This window comes from Podarcis vaucheri (assembly GCF_965113315.1).
Source record: "Podarcis vaucheri genome assembly, chromosome: 10".
Taxonomy (NCBI): domain Eukaryota; kingdom Metazoa; phylum Chordata; class Lepidosauria; order Squamata; family Lacertidae; genus Podarcis; species Podarcis vaucheri.
In genome coordinates this window covers 55,601,516-55,616,826 of record NC_138748.1, presented here as the reverse complement: position 1 = coordinate 55,616,826, position 15,311 = coordinate 55,601,516, and the positions used below count along the sequence as shown (strand labels likewise).

Sequence of the window (15,311 nt, the reverse complement as noted above, 5' to 3'; positions counted from 1 at the left end):
ACTGACATTTTCAGCGCAATCCAGATTGTTTTATCCCTATCAAGCTGACAACGTGGTTGCCACTGCAAAATGATGTCATCTGCGTATTAGGGACACTGTGCACTCAATTCAGCATTTTTACAGTTTCTGCAGTAACTCAGAGGATTATCCAGAGATGTCATGTCAGGGCTAGTTCAAATATAATCAGGAACAGGTCACGTCATGCTAGACTTTCAATCACCACAGCATTGTATCATAATGCATTTGGCAATGAGCTTCCTCTTAACAATATCACCTATACCCTATAGCTGAAGAGCCAAGAGACACACACAAAATGGTGGGGACTAGTCCTACCATCAGGCGAAGTGAACCAGCTTCCTCACGTAGGAGATGCTGAGGGCAGGGAGTAACGGCAAGGTGGCAGAAGAGAAAGGTGTTTGTGGCATGTGGTCAACCCTTTGAACTCTAAACAAACCTGCTGCTTTGGGAACAATGGAGGGTGTTGTTCCATTACCACTGCAATGGGGCAGAGACTCAACTGCTAGTCTTCTGAGCTTTGTACACGACTGACTCTCTCTGTCTTTTTCAACCTTAGGTGACCAAATGTTGTTGGGCTACAAATATCGTCCCTAGCTAGCAGGACCAGTGGCCAGGGATGATGGGAGTTGTAGTCCAACAATATCTGTGGACCCAAGGTTGAAAAAGGCTGGAGCAGGGAAGAAAGAAGAGGGAGGAAACATTCCACACAGTGCTTCACCTCAGGTGACTGAACCTAGTGGGTGCCTTCAGATATGGATCATAGATTAGTTGGCTCTTAATCTCGGGGCAAAAATATTCCTGCATTGCAGGGGGTTAGACTAGATGACCCTCATGGTTCCTTCCAACTCTACAATTCTATGATTAGGCAGCCATAATTCTTACCAAGAATTTTCAGATCGTTGAGGCCGGGGCCACCTAGCAAGTTCACGGCAGAGGTGAGATTTTAATGAAGTACTTTCTGGTTCAGCTTGGCTGCTGTGCTAAATAATTTCTAGGATCTCATCGTACACGTAAACATTACAGCCTCAGTTCATGGACTCTAGTACAATCAGGCAATTAGATATGTTACTGATAGCTTAATACCTTGATGGTACAGTGTTAATTCCCTCCAGCCCAGTTTTTTTTTTTTTTTAAATGAAATATCCCAACCTGCCTCATTCTGGGGTTTCTTTCTATCTCACCACCGGCTTCCTTCCCATTCTCAGCAGGGTCCTGTGGTCTTGACAGCTGCCAGTTCCCCCCATCCTCTTAACGCTGGGTTTTCTGAATTGGATTGAATTGGATTTTTATCTGAAGTAATTGTGAAGCACTTGAAGAGCTTTCCATCAGCCACAGAATAAATAAAAATGGATTGGAATAGATTGGATTACTGCTGCTTCATCCGCTCCCTTCTTTCTGGTTCTGACAGGCTCCTACACCCACACATGTGCTCCGTGCTCAGAGTTGCTTACAGCTTGTTGTCTCGCAGGCCTGGTCAACACACGCAGCAGGATGAGGTGGCGGAATGAACTGAATTTTTTCTTTGGCTTATGATTGCGTTTTTGAAGGCTCTCCTGGGCTATAGAGCCCTCCAAGAATAGAGGAGGCGGATGGACAAACAGTAAGGGAAGCTCTTATGCCACCACGATATCCTGAACTTGCAGGGCTGGTTGCGAGGACGTTCCACCTCATAAGGGTCCACCTTAGCCTCACGACACCTGTCCAAGCATGTAGAAGCCTACCCCTTTGGTACTTCGCCTTCCCCTACACCTGACTAAACTACCATCCTTTTACACCTCACCCACCCCCTCACCTCTCCCCTCCCAGCTTGCCCCCAACATATCTGTGAAACACCTCGCCCCACCTCCCTTAAACAGCTTGCCTGGGCTGCCTGCCACCCTGTTGTCGTGCAGACTGCAGCATGATGGCAGCCTTACATGTCTGTCTGTCTCTCTCTCTCTGTGAGTGTGTGTGTGTGTGTGTGTGTGTGTGTGTTGCTTTCAACTACTCTTTGTGCACCACACCAGCCTTTCAAGTTCATGTTCCACTATTTTTATTATTATTGTTATTATTATTATTATTGTTACTATTACTATTAATATAACCACTGCTAGGTCGCTCATGGGAGAGCTGAGAATCACTTTTAAAAAAGGATCCCCCTACCTGCAAATGAATCAGTCAAGAAACTCAGCCAATTGTTCATTTATTTCAACTGCGTTTTAATTGCTCGGAATCACAAAGGAGTTCCGGAGGGAGGAAAGAGCAAGCACGTGAATGTGAGTCACCACTTCCCAGCGACTTCCTTTATTTCTTTTTCTCTCTCACTCCACCCCCCCCCCCACCATTCAAAGCAGTAGTACACAGAAGTGGGAAGACAAAAGGAAAGGAAAGCAGAGGAGATACTTTGCTGCAAGCTGCAGGCCCCCAGAACGAACAGGAAACAATGCGTCTGTGAAAAGATGGGTTCTGAGAATGCCAGCACACCTACCTGCTCAAACTGCAGCAATTTACACCCACGTTGAACATTCCTTTCTTACTGCTGGCATTACCACTTCAATGAGGAATAAAACAATTTCTGTTTTTCTCTGCTTTATCCCAGGCTGCAAAGAAAAGTTTTGTCTAGCTGGTATTTCCCTGCATAGAGTTGGGCCAGCTTTACCCACAAAAGCCTTTCTCCCCAGAACAGTAGCCACACACACACACACACACACACACACACACACACCCCTGAATTGCTTTTATTTATTTTATGTATGTAAAAACATTTACCGTATTTTTTGCTCTATAAGACGCACCAGACCACAAGACGCACCTAGTTTTTGGAGGAGGAAAACAAGAAAAAAAATATTCTGAATCTCAGAAGCCAGAACAGCAAGAGGGATCGCTGTGCAGTGAAAGCAGCAATCCCTCTTGATGTTCTGGCTTCTGGGATAGCTGCGCAGCCTGCATTCGCTCCATAAGACGCACACACATTCCCCCTTACTTTTTAGGAGGGAAAAAGTGAGTCTTATAGAGCAAAAAATATGGTATATACAGCTTTCCTTCCTGATAGGTTTTCTGGGTGGTGTACAACCAATTAGGTTGCAATACAAAAAAAGCAATAGTAAAAGAGAGACCGCTGTGATGGACCATAAACTAAGTGCTGCTGCCCCTGCTCATTCCACTTGTCTGGGTGGAATGTGTCACGGAACTGTGATATTACTTGTTTACATTAATTAATTAATGATAGTGTCTCCAGCTTGCCTGGGTGGAGAGAGAGGTGCATGGAAATCTCTTGACTTTTACGTAGCTGGAATGCAGCAGACTGTGCATAGGTAAGAATCACATTCATTGCTCTAGGCCATGGGTAGGCAAACTAAGGCCCGGGGGCTGGATCCGGCCCAATCGCCTTCTAAATCTGGCTCGCGGATGGTCCAGGAATCAGCGTGTTTTTACATGAGTACAATGTGTCCTTTTATTTAAAATGCATCTCTGGGTTATTTGTGGGGTGGAGGAATTCGTTCATTTTTTTTTCTTTCCAAAATATAGTCAGCCCCCCCCCACAAGGTCTGAGGGACAGTGGACCGGCCCCCTCCTGAAAAAGTTTGCTGACCCCTGCTGCCTCTGATCCCAACCACCATTGCCACATGGTTTCCAAAAGGTTCCTCATGTGGGAATCACCACTGCATTATGGGTTTAATGTTGAGTATAAACATAAAGCTAGCTGTCAGAACACCAAGGCAGGAGAGATCGTATTGATCAACAAGGAAGTGCTGTATATCCACTTCCACCAAAAAGTGATGTCACCATACTTGTTTTGTGGACACAACTAATCACCTGTTGCATTTTTGCTTGCACTACAGCTGTTACGAACAACAGTGTCAAATTTCTTGCAACATAAAGAACAAAAGGCTAGTATTTACTGTATTAAATGTGGCCTAAGTGTTTGTGAATCAGATGCATAAAATGTTACCCTTAGTTGGCATATACAGTGGTACCTCAGGTCAAGTACTTAATTCGTTCCGGAGGTCCGTTCTTAACCTGAAACTGTTCTTAACCTGAAGCATCACTTTAGCTAATGGGGCCTCCCGCTGCCGGAGCACAATTTCTGTTCTCATCCTGAAGCAAAGTTCTTAACTTCTTAACCCGAGGTACTATTTCTGGGTTAGCGGAGTCTGTAACCTGAAGCGTATGTAACCCGAGGTACCACTGTAATCTACACAAGGAGATACAGTGGTGCCCCGCAAGACGAAATTAATTCGTTCCGCAATTTTTGTCGTCTAGCGAATTTTTCGTCTTGCGAAGCACGAAATCCCATAGGAATGCATTGAAAATCAATTAATGCGTTCCTATGGTCAAAAAAAGTCCAAACAAAGCCAAATTTGGTACAACAACAGTTTATTAACTGCTCTTTAAAGTCACACATACTGTAAAGAGCAGTTCAAAAATTTAAGGGAAAATAAATTAACTTTATAAACAAAACATGTCTTTGTTTTTAGACAAAGAAAAAAAGTCGCGAGACGTTTTCGTCTTGCGAAGCAAGCCCATAGGGGAAATTCGTCTTGCGAGGCAAATCGCGAACGAAAAAAACTTTCGTCTAGCGAGTTTTTTGTATTGCGAGGCATTCGTCTTGCGGGGCACCACTGTACTGATAGGGGTTGGGTTAGGAAATGTACCCCTTGTGTCTTTGGATCCTCTCTACCTACAATTTCTCTCTGTAATGTGTGTGTGTGTGTGAGAGAGAGAGAGAGAGAGAGAGAGAGGGCGAGAGAGAGAGGGAGCTCTGCCAACTGTGACAATTAAGAACATCCTTTTGGATCAGGCCAATAGCTCACCTAGTTCAGAACCCTGTTCTCAGTGATCAAACAGATGCCAGTGGGAAACCAGCAAGCAGGATTCGGGCACAGGAGCACTCTCCCCTTCCTGTGGTTTCCAGCAACTGGTATTCAGAAATATTGCTGCTTTTCACTGTGGAGGCACAGCATAGCCATTGTGGCAAGGCCTCGCCTCCATTAATTCATCTACTCCTATTTTAAAGCCATCCAAGTTGTTGGCCATCACTGCCTACTGTGGGAGCAAGTTCCATAGTTTAACTATATGTTGGCTTCATTCATTTGATGAAACAAGCTATAGTTCATGAAAGTTCATGCCAGATTAAGGCTGCAATTCTACACAGTACACATTTACTTGGGAGTAGGTCCCGTTGAACTCAGTGCTGGGTTTCCCTCAGAATAGACATGTGTAGGAGTGCACATTGTTCTTTGGCACATCACATTAAGGAACATAAAGAGAGCCATGCTGACCTGTAAGCAAAATTCCAAAATTCATAATAGGGAAATACATTGATTAGGCCAATAATAATAATAATAATAATATTTATTTATACCCCACCCTCCCCAGACAAGACCGGGCTCAGGGCGGCTAACACCAAATATAAAAACAATTGATTGAAATACAGCTTAAAAACCAAGATTAAAATACAACATTAAAACATTAAAATGCAGCCTCATTTCAGTGGAAAATCAATCAAAAACCTTTTTGGGATAAAAACGTCAAGTCTTCACCAAGGCTAACTATCCAGACTGGTCCTACATGGGCCAGAAAAAAGCCAGGGAAGTCCCCAATTAGGAGTTCCAACACAGAAGGAGAAAGGAAAAAAGAAAGAGGGGGAGGGAAATTCATTCCAAGCCAAAGGCCAGGCGGAAAAACGTCCACAAAATAATGGGCAAGCTTTCCAGCAGGGAGGGGAATTGGCAGCAATGAGGCTCTGGTTGCACCAAGACCTGCTGAAAAGAAGAAAAATACAGCGGTTGATATTTCTGGCTATAAAAGTCCCCTAACTTCTCTCATAAATTTTATTTGTATGCTAACTTTTCATAGTTCAAGCCATGCCCAAGGCGGCTTGGAATATGAAAAAAGTGCATAAGTCAAACATAACAAAAGTAGTCATAAACATCAAAACATAAAAAATACACAATTTTCACATAAATCTCAAGACCTAAAAAAACACGTAAACAAAATTAATACCGATAACAGCAACAATTCCCAGCCCCTTAAATTACCCCTGCCCAAGAGTCTCTCTCCCTGAAAACAGACGGTTGCTTATCATGCTTATAAACTATACTGGCAACTTTGTTCCGCGCTTTATACTGTATTAAGAAGGCAGGCTGCAGAAACGTGCAAGGCACCACGCAGATCGCAGCAAGAGGACGCCTAGACCGAGTTCGAGAGATCAGATCTTTTGGGACCTCCGATGATCCGTAGGCACGCGGAGTCTTGCCAACGGCGGGCGGAAGCAAGAGCCGCAGGAGCCGGTGAAGCAGCCGAGCGCCCTTGTTGGGGCGGAAGTGAATTTAAGGTGTGGGCGGAAGTCCCGCGTCGTGCTGCTTCCTCGCTGCGTCCCTCACCTCCTCGGTTGCTAGGAGTGGGGCGGCCTGCCTCGAGTCTCTCCGTGCAGGTGAGAAGCCGGGAGGGTCCTTCGCAAGGCTCGCCCACCTGGGCGACGGGGCGGCGGCCTCGCCCGTTCACCTCTCTCTCTCTAGGGCGGCGAGCGAGGGCCTCTCGTAGGGCAGGAGCCGCCGCTTGGGGTCTGGCTCCAGGGCAGGGCGGTCGGCTGCTCGTTTAGGGCAGCTGCCTTTGAGGAAGGTTTGGATGCGAAGGGCCGGAAAGGGGAGCGGGCTATTGGGAAAAGGAATCCGCGTGCCCTTAATTTACCACGTCAGGCCACTTTTAATCCGTGTTTTATGAAGAATAGTTTCCCAGTGTCCGTCGCTCGAAAAGACAGAATTCCAGCCTCCCTCTCCTCACCTGCAATGCATTACAGAGTGATTTTCTCTCTCACACCCACCCTTTAACAACAGCGCTTTTCCTATAAACCGGCAGCCTTCTGCAACGTTTTGTCCCATGTTGTTATTATTGTTGTTGTTGTAGTTTATTAGATTTGTATAGAGTCGGACACGACTAAATGACTAAACAATAACAACAACATACCCCCCCTTCATCTGAGGATAATAGGGCGCTTTACAATCTTCTTTGTCACCATATCTCTACACTACAAACTGGTTCAGTAATTTTCTCCCCACCACCACCACCTGGGGAACCCTGACAACGGTAGTTCTGTGATGGAACGAGAGCTATGTCTTTTTATTTTATTTTCATGATTCATTTCGCCCGTACAGTGGTGCCCCGCAAGACGAAAAACTCGCTAGACGAAAGAGTTTTCCGTTTTTTGAGTCGTTCCGCAAGACAAATTTCCCTATGGGCTTGCTTCGCAAGACGAAACATCTTGCGAGTTCTTGCAAGTTTGTTTCCTTTTTCTTAAAGCCGCTAAGCCGCTAATAGCTGCTAAGCCGCTAAGCCGTTAATAGCCACTAAGCTGTTAATAGCCGCTAAGCCACTAATAGCCGTGCTTCGCAAGACGAAAAAACCGCAAGACGAAGAGACTCGCGGAATGAATTAATTTCGTCTTGCGAGTCACCACTGTAGCTTGCTTTTTCTTTTGTGTCATGCAGGTGGGGGACCTGTGGCCCTCCAGACGTTTCTCCCATCATCCCTGAACATTGGTTGTGTTGGCTGAGGTCAATGGAAGTTAGGAGTCCAGCAACATCCAGAGGGTCACATATTCCCCATCCGTCTATAGCGTATTTGGGGCTTCCCTATAATATCGCACCTGCTGACTGGCCCCAGTTCAGCTTACACTGCAATCCTCTTCACACCTATCTGGAATTATGCGCCTTTGAAGTCAGTGGGATGTGGTTCTGAGTAGTCAGTAACAAGCTGAACGCAAGTTAGTGCTGTGGTGTCATTGCAAATGAGGTTAATGTGATTTTAGAACCATTGTTTTAAAGTTATGGGAAGCAATAGTTCCACTTTGTTCTGCACTTTGTTCTGACTTCATCTTGAGTACTGTGACCAGGGTTTTTGGCACCACACTGTAAGAAGGAGTTGCACACTAGAACAGGTTCAGAGGAGGGCCTGCAGTGCTCATTAGCATGAAGAAGCATGAGGAGAAATTGAAGGAACTGGATATGTTTAGCAAGAAGATGGTGGAGGGGCTGATAGTATACTTCTAGGGCTTGGAGGGTTGTCATGTAGAAGAAGGTAAGGACTTGTTCTTCCTCAGAGGGCAGTGCTAGGTCATGTTTCAGAGGGTATAGTTTTATTGAACTTCTTGATGTTAAAATCAGTTTGATAATGGAACAATTCAGAGTATTGGGGACTCTTGCTTACTGGAAGTGGGTCGAGCTGTGTGTTGGGAGCACCCTATTTGGATTTCCCGTATCAAACAGGAGGTGGACTGAATGGTCTATAAACTGGATGGCCGATATCATTCTATAATCTAGTTGTAGGATTGTGCTGTTATCTTCAGCAAGCCTGAGATAAAATATGCCTTTGAGACTGTCCCATGGGACATGGATACCAAACAGAGAATCCTCAGTATCCTTGCCAGTATACATGATTCTTTGGGTGGCACCATGACAATTAATTTAGTACAAATCAATGTGATTTGTGCTGTGAATGTGTTGTGTGTTTGTGACTTGACTTGCACAAGGCTGTTTGGGCTGTTGATTGTTTAAAGGGCAACTTGTATGAACAAAACATTGACCTCTCGTAGCTTATAGGGCTTGTGTGTGCCCACCCATAGAGTGTTGCCGTAACAAGATGTTTCCGTGTGAGAGTTTTTTTATTACTTGTATTTGCAATGAGCATGGGAAGCCTACATGGTTACAGTGTACATCTGGCTGCCTTCTGTCCCATATGGATAACATTTATACACACATGAAATTGCACTGGATAATTTCAAACATGCTTTTTTGGAATTGTTTGGAAAAGCCTCAAACAGATTTTATGCTATAGATGAAAACTAATATAGCTGTTGAGTCTTCCACTCTCAAGAACTATAGTACTTAGGATTTCTGAGTGAGAAAAGTTCCTTTTAACTTGTCTTAGTGCTAGCGTAATAACATTTGGATGTAATGTTAAACCATAGTGTAGTGCTACACAAATGAGCCTTAAGTTCATGCTTATTGCTGTGCTCTGGTGCAGAAGCAAGGAAACCAAAAGCATCTGTTTCTGTTTTCAACTAGCCTCAATTTGTCAAAGGGTATTTTCTGATCTTGGATGGTTTTGGAAAAACAGTGGCTAAAATAACTACCGGTACAGTTTGTCCCAGTTCAGGTGAAATGATAACGTGTGGTTAGAGAACTGGATGCTTCCAATCTTCTTGTTTCTGTGTTGGGGTGGGGGAGGTATGCATGAGTCTCAGGACCATAAACTGTGGTTTAGTGTTACATCCAAATGCAGCTACAGAAGCCGCCACGTAAAATAACAGAGAATACTCTGTTGTTTTTGCCCACTTTGACAGCAGTCTCTGAAGTCTCTACCAACTTTTGTTGACTGAGATCCTGAGAGGTCAGAGACTGAACTTTTAGACTTTCTGCGTGCAAAGCATGTTCTTCGTCAATGAGCAATGGCTCTCCAATATTGCATTGGCATAAATGCTGGGTGGTTGACCTTTCCAAGTTGTTTCAGACAGCTTGGATAAGCTTGGACTAGCAGGCATTGGGAGTTGCTTAAATTTATTTTGATTTTGTTTGAGAAATTTTCTTCACTATGATACTTTTAAAGAGGACTTTTTGTGTATTTGGAAAAGTTGTCCAGATGCTGAGGTGCATCTCATTGAGTGCACGCTCCTACTAAATGTGGCGTGAGCACCTTCCCTGGGTCCCTCTTTCATCTTGTTTTTGTGTTGCTTCTTGCTCTCATCTAACATTCATGGTTCCGATTGGGCTGCATTTTGTTCCCAGGCCTAACTGCTCTCACTTCTAGTTTAGAGGAACAGTCGCCTCAGCCACAGAAAGAGGATTTAATGTAATGTGTGCAAAGCCATGTTGCCAGCAGTTGTACGGAGTCAGAAATCCACATATTAACCATTGAAGTTGTCCATAATTACTGATATTTTCTTACAAGATAAAGGCAGTCTGTGAAATAAATACCATGTGTACTGTCATTTAACGCGGCAGCAAAACTATCGCATGTGTTGTGAAAGGGATTTTCTTAGCGGCATAAATGCAGTCCTTTTGAAAAAGAGTCCGGCTGGCTTATTTAGTAGATAATCATGATTAGCTGAGATGCTAGTTATTTGCCCAGAGGTATGTTAACTGAAAACAGATAACCTGCAGAAAGAACGGAAATCATTTATAGAGTACGTATATACAAAATTATTGTAAACAAATTAAGACGTTAGCAGGCTTAATATAAAAACGTGCAGCAGTGGAAAATAAATGTATATGGAACATAAGGGATAAATAATAAATTGGTTTGATTTGGAAATGCAGTAAAATATAAAAATAAGGAGCCACAGAAAGAGGGGGAGTGGAGTCAAGATAAGATATATATGATAAATTGTTTGCATTTCAGGGTTTTTTGATATTGTAAAACTAATTTTGTAAACAAAAATTAAAAATGAAAACAGATAAACTGCACACAGGGTTTGAGTGCATTTTAAAGCCTCTCTCTTACAATTCAGCAAAATGTTTACAGAGCCTGACTCCAGTCTGAAGATTCTATTTCAGTGGGTCCATTCATTTCAGTGGGTTTTCTCTATGACTTAGTCACATACCACCCACTGTATAGACACCTACCCACTGAAATTATTATTTCATGCATCTGACAAATGATTCATCGTTAAACTTTCACCTTTTAATCTCTACATCTTCCCTCTGCACTGGAAAATGCAATATTATTGCATCTGTTGTTAACATTGAACAAGTTATATTTTATTTTTAAATGTTAATGTAGGTTTATATAAGCAGCAGAGCCTAAGCAGCCTGTAGGGGCTGACGGAGCAAATGAATGAGACTCTGTCCAAAGCAGGCTGCACATTGGTGACTGTGGGTTGTCTTGGGGGGAGGGGAAACACCCCTGAAAATGGAAAAAAAGTGCCCCATGTTGGATGGGCCATCTAGTAACATCAAACTATCACCTGTGGGTTGTGATCTGCATTTTGAGCAGCACTTTCAGGTTTCGCAAAAATATTTCTCTTCTGCATCATGCTAACATGACTGCCCCTTTGGAATATATTTTTTCTCATTTGTTTTTGTTGGGCTGACTCTAGGAGTGGATTAGGGGGATAGGTGCAAGCCATTCAGAATGCAGCTTTCAGAAGAAAGCTGTGGGGTATACATTGCTCAGTTTTAATTGATGCGTCTTGAATGAGATAGGACCAGCCTCTCCAGAGACTCTTCCTCTCCCCAGTTGCCTCCTACTTGAGGCATTAGAAGAAGCTGCAGGGTGTTGACTGGTTCTCATTACCCAGATCTCCAGCTGGTGGCATGCATTAAAGCTCTGAATATTACTTTGTGAAAGATTCATCTGTATACTGAGTGCTTGCAGTTAAAGCAAGTGATGGATTGAGCTGATGACTAAGCTTTGCAAAATGTACCAGTATTTTGTCTCAAAGCATTTTCTGTTTTGATGCTGTATTAAACCCCCTTGTGTTCCTTGTAGAAATGATTTCACGAATACAGTTCTGTTGTAAATTTCACCTTGATGCTCCTGAGCCTTGGCTTGTAAATACAGTGGTGCCCTGCAAGACAAATGCCTCGCAAGACGGAAAACTTGCTAGACGAAAGAGTTTTCCGTTTTGGAGGTGCTTCGCAAAACGAATTTCCTATGGGCTTGCTTCGCAAGACGACAATGTCTTGCGAGTTCCTGCTGGTTTTTTCCCCTCCCCACCCTTTTTCTAAGCCGCTAAGCCACTTATCAGCTGATCCGATCAGCAGATAAGCCACTAATAGCGCTAATCCGCTAATCCGTCAATGGGCTTGCTTCGAAAGACAAAAAAACCGCTAGACGAAGAGAATCACAGAACGGATTCTTTTCGTCTTGCGAGGCCCCACTGTAGTCTCTTACCTGGTCAAATGAAAACTCTCCAGGCAAGCTGCTTTTATAAAATGGAAGCAACCTGGTACTCTCCAATCCCCAGTTTGGACTTTCACTATGCCATATATAGCATAAGGTATGAACAGAATAGGTAATAAAAACATTGCAGCCTGTTAACATTTGTACGTGTAAAGGCAGCAACCATTTTAGGCGTCTCCAATTGATGCACACAAAAAAATGGTTGCTGCCTTTACACGTACAAATGTTAACAGGCTGCAATGTTTTTATTACCTATTCTGTTCATACCTTATGCTATATATGGCATAGTGTCCAATTGATGGGCGTCTCCAATTGATGCACAGGGGGACGTGGGTGGCGCTGTGGGTAAAACCTCAGTGCCTAGGACTTGCCGATCGTATGGTCGGCGGTTCAAATCCCCGCGGCAGGGTGAGCTCCCGTCATTTGGTCCCAGCTCCTGCCCACCTAGCAGTTCGAAAGCACCACTAAGTGCAAGTAGATAAAAAGGTACCGCTTTATAGCGGGAAGGTAACGGCGTTTCCGTGTGCTGTGCTGGTGCTGGCTCGCCAGAGCAGCTTCGTCACGCTGGCCACGTGACCCGGAAGTGTCTCCGGACAGTGCTGGCTCCCGGCCTCTTAAGCGAGATGAGCACGCAACCCCAGAGTCGGTCACGACTGGCCCGTACGGGCAGGGTTACCTTTACCTTTACCTTAATTGATGCACAGTTGCTGATGCAAGGGTCCTTTTTGACCCAGAATAGAGCAGAACAGGGGTGTAATGGCAGGGCAGAACAGGGCTGGGGTACAGCATGCTTATTCATGCTCCACCAACATGCATGGGGGCTGAGAACACAACCCCCACACAAAATAGTTACCATCTGTAATTCCAAAGTTGGCAGTACATGTTAAGAACATTTTAGATATGCAAACTATTGAGGGGGTACTTATTCTTAGAGAATCCTGTGGGAGAAGCTGTAGCTCTTCTCATTTTAGAGGTACGGAAACTCAAGCTGAAAAACGATGGCTTGCTTCACAGTACCATATCTTGGTCATTCTTTGCACGGCCCTGTAAACCAATTCATATTCTTTTTACCGTATTATAGATAATAGGGCTGCTGTGGAGAGATGTTGGCTTACCTCAGGAAACTATGGTTGAGCAAAAATCTGGGACTTTTTATATAAGAGTCTTCCTCCATGGCTCTTCTTAAATTATCATCTGGTTTCCTTATCAATATTAATGTTACTGTTCTATTATACCTGCAACATATATCTTACCTTACTCAGGTTTGGGGCATCAGAGTTGTTTTATTACGTTTTTTTACGTTCTTGCTTTGGAGGATTGTACTTGTTGTCTCCACAGTAATTCTTTTAAAAAATAATAAAGAAGAAGAACCACCTTCATAGATTAGCCTGAAGCCTTATCTATGAATATATTCTGTTTCCTACAGTGACTAACCATATACTTCTGGGAAGCCCAGTGACAGAACATGAGGGCAGTACTTCCTCCCTCCTGTTCTTGCTCCCCTGTAGCTGGTACTGAGATGCCTACTGTCTTTATGAGACATACAATCTGATTCACAGCTCGGTCTCTTAACCATTAGAGCAGGAATGGGAAATCTCTGGCCCACCAGGTGTTGTTGGATTACAGTTCCTGTTATAGCTGATCATTGGCCATGGGATTTTGAGTAGACGAGCATCTGGAGAGCCACAGGTCCTTGGAGAAGACTAAGCCACCTGAAATAATGTTACTAACCACTGACGACACTAACTCTGCATTTTGATCCGCAAACACTGGGGATCTCAATCAACCCTGCCTCTATCCTCTCATTACTAATGTTTGTAAAATGAATACAGGTGCTGCTATGATGAATGCCTTTGTTGTGATCGAAATTCTCCACTGCCTAAAGTAAAATAAAAAAAAAGAAATGACTCAGTGAACTGTTAATAGCATTTGCAGTGGTGTTAAAATTTAGTTTTGTGCTCAGAGGGAGATTGCTGGAAGGCAGACGTGCTGTGGAAAATGCTGTTACAAAGCCCACATCAGCAGAGGTGGGCACAGCAAACACTTTTGCATGCCGACCCATAGATCTTTGTTGAGATTTTTGTAATGTATGTGGAACTCTGAGAGGCTGAACAATACCCTGAAGAGGCGAGTTTAATACTGCATCTTCAGAGTCCTTGAGAGGAGTGGTTCTGTTACTGATAAAACAAAAATGTCATCTCCAGATCTTTTTGGCAACTTGGCTGTGTCTGCTACTTCTTTCTTTATTGGGGTAGATTTCACCATACAATAGCTGCCCTTGCAAAATGAGACAGTCTACACAATGACCACTATCAACAGTGCTGAGATGAACATTTCTACTATATTCTACTAATACTAAACTCTGAGTGTCAATCCTTGAAAAAGAGGAGTTAACATCAGGCTCGGGAAACCTGGGGTTTACAGCACTACAAAAATGTTTTGTTTTTTTTTATAATATTTTTTTTATTACGTTTTTTACAGAGATAACAAAGCAATCAAAGAATAGAAAGAAAAGGATAGGAAGAAAGAAAATAAAAAAGAAAAGAAACACGACCACTTCAATAACTTATTTCAAATTTCCATTGGACTTCCCCCGTCCCCCGCATAATGCATTCTTGACAATAAATTTATCAGCAAATTATACCCTTATTTCGTGTATTTCTTTATATTTTCAATTACAATTTAGATTTAAATCTCTTACTCACCATATACTCTAAAAGTATACCATAATATCATTTTTACCCATTTAAATCTTGGTTCTTTCATAAATCTTATCAAATTTCATAGATAGTTAAATTTCGTTACTGGGGCTAGATTCCCAATCATACGACATCTTATGTTTCATATAACTTATAATACTTTTGCAAATAGTCTTTAAATTTTTTCCAGTCCTCCTCCATTGCTTCTTCTCCCAAGTCCCGGATCCTTGCAGTCATCTCGGCTAGTTCCATGTAGTTCATCAATTGCGAGTGCCAGTCCTCCAGTGTGGGCAAATCTTGGGTCTTCCAATGCTTAGCGATTAGAATTCTTGCTGCTGTTGTAGCATACATAAAAAAAGTTCTATCCTTTTTAGACACCTTCTGGCCGACAATGCCCAGAAGAAAGGCCTCTGGTTTCTTGGGAAAGGTGTACTTGAACACCTTTTTTAACTCATTGTAGATCATTTCCCAGAAGGCCTTCAGTCTTGGGCAGGTCCACCAGAGGTGAAAGAATGTCCCCTCAGCTTCCTTGCATTTCCAGCATTTGTTATCGGACAAATGGTATATCTTAGCTAGCTTAACCGGGGTCATGTACCACCTGTATACCATCTTCATAATGTTTTCTTTCAAAGCATTACATGCAGTAAATTTCATACCGGTGGTCCATAACCTTTCCCAGTCTTCAGACATAATATTATAACCAATGTCCTGAGC

At 43.2% G+C, this 15,311-nt stretch overlaps 1 protein-coding gene across 1 annotated transcript in view; it reads left to right on the top strand.

The window, feature by feature from the left end:
• The first annotated feature begins 6,275 nt into the window (after positions 1–6,275).
• WASHC1 (WASH complex subunit 1) overlaps positions 6,276–15,311 on the top strand; it is a 68,491-nt gene continuing 59,455 nt past the window's right edge. Inside the window, exon 1 of the mRNA XM_082240566.1 lies at positions 6,276–6,433. The gene's annotated coding sequence lies outside the window, so the exon portion shown is untranslated. The remainder of the gene's footprint in view (positions 6,434–15,311) is intronic.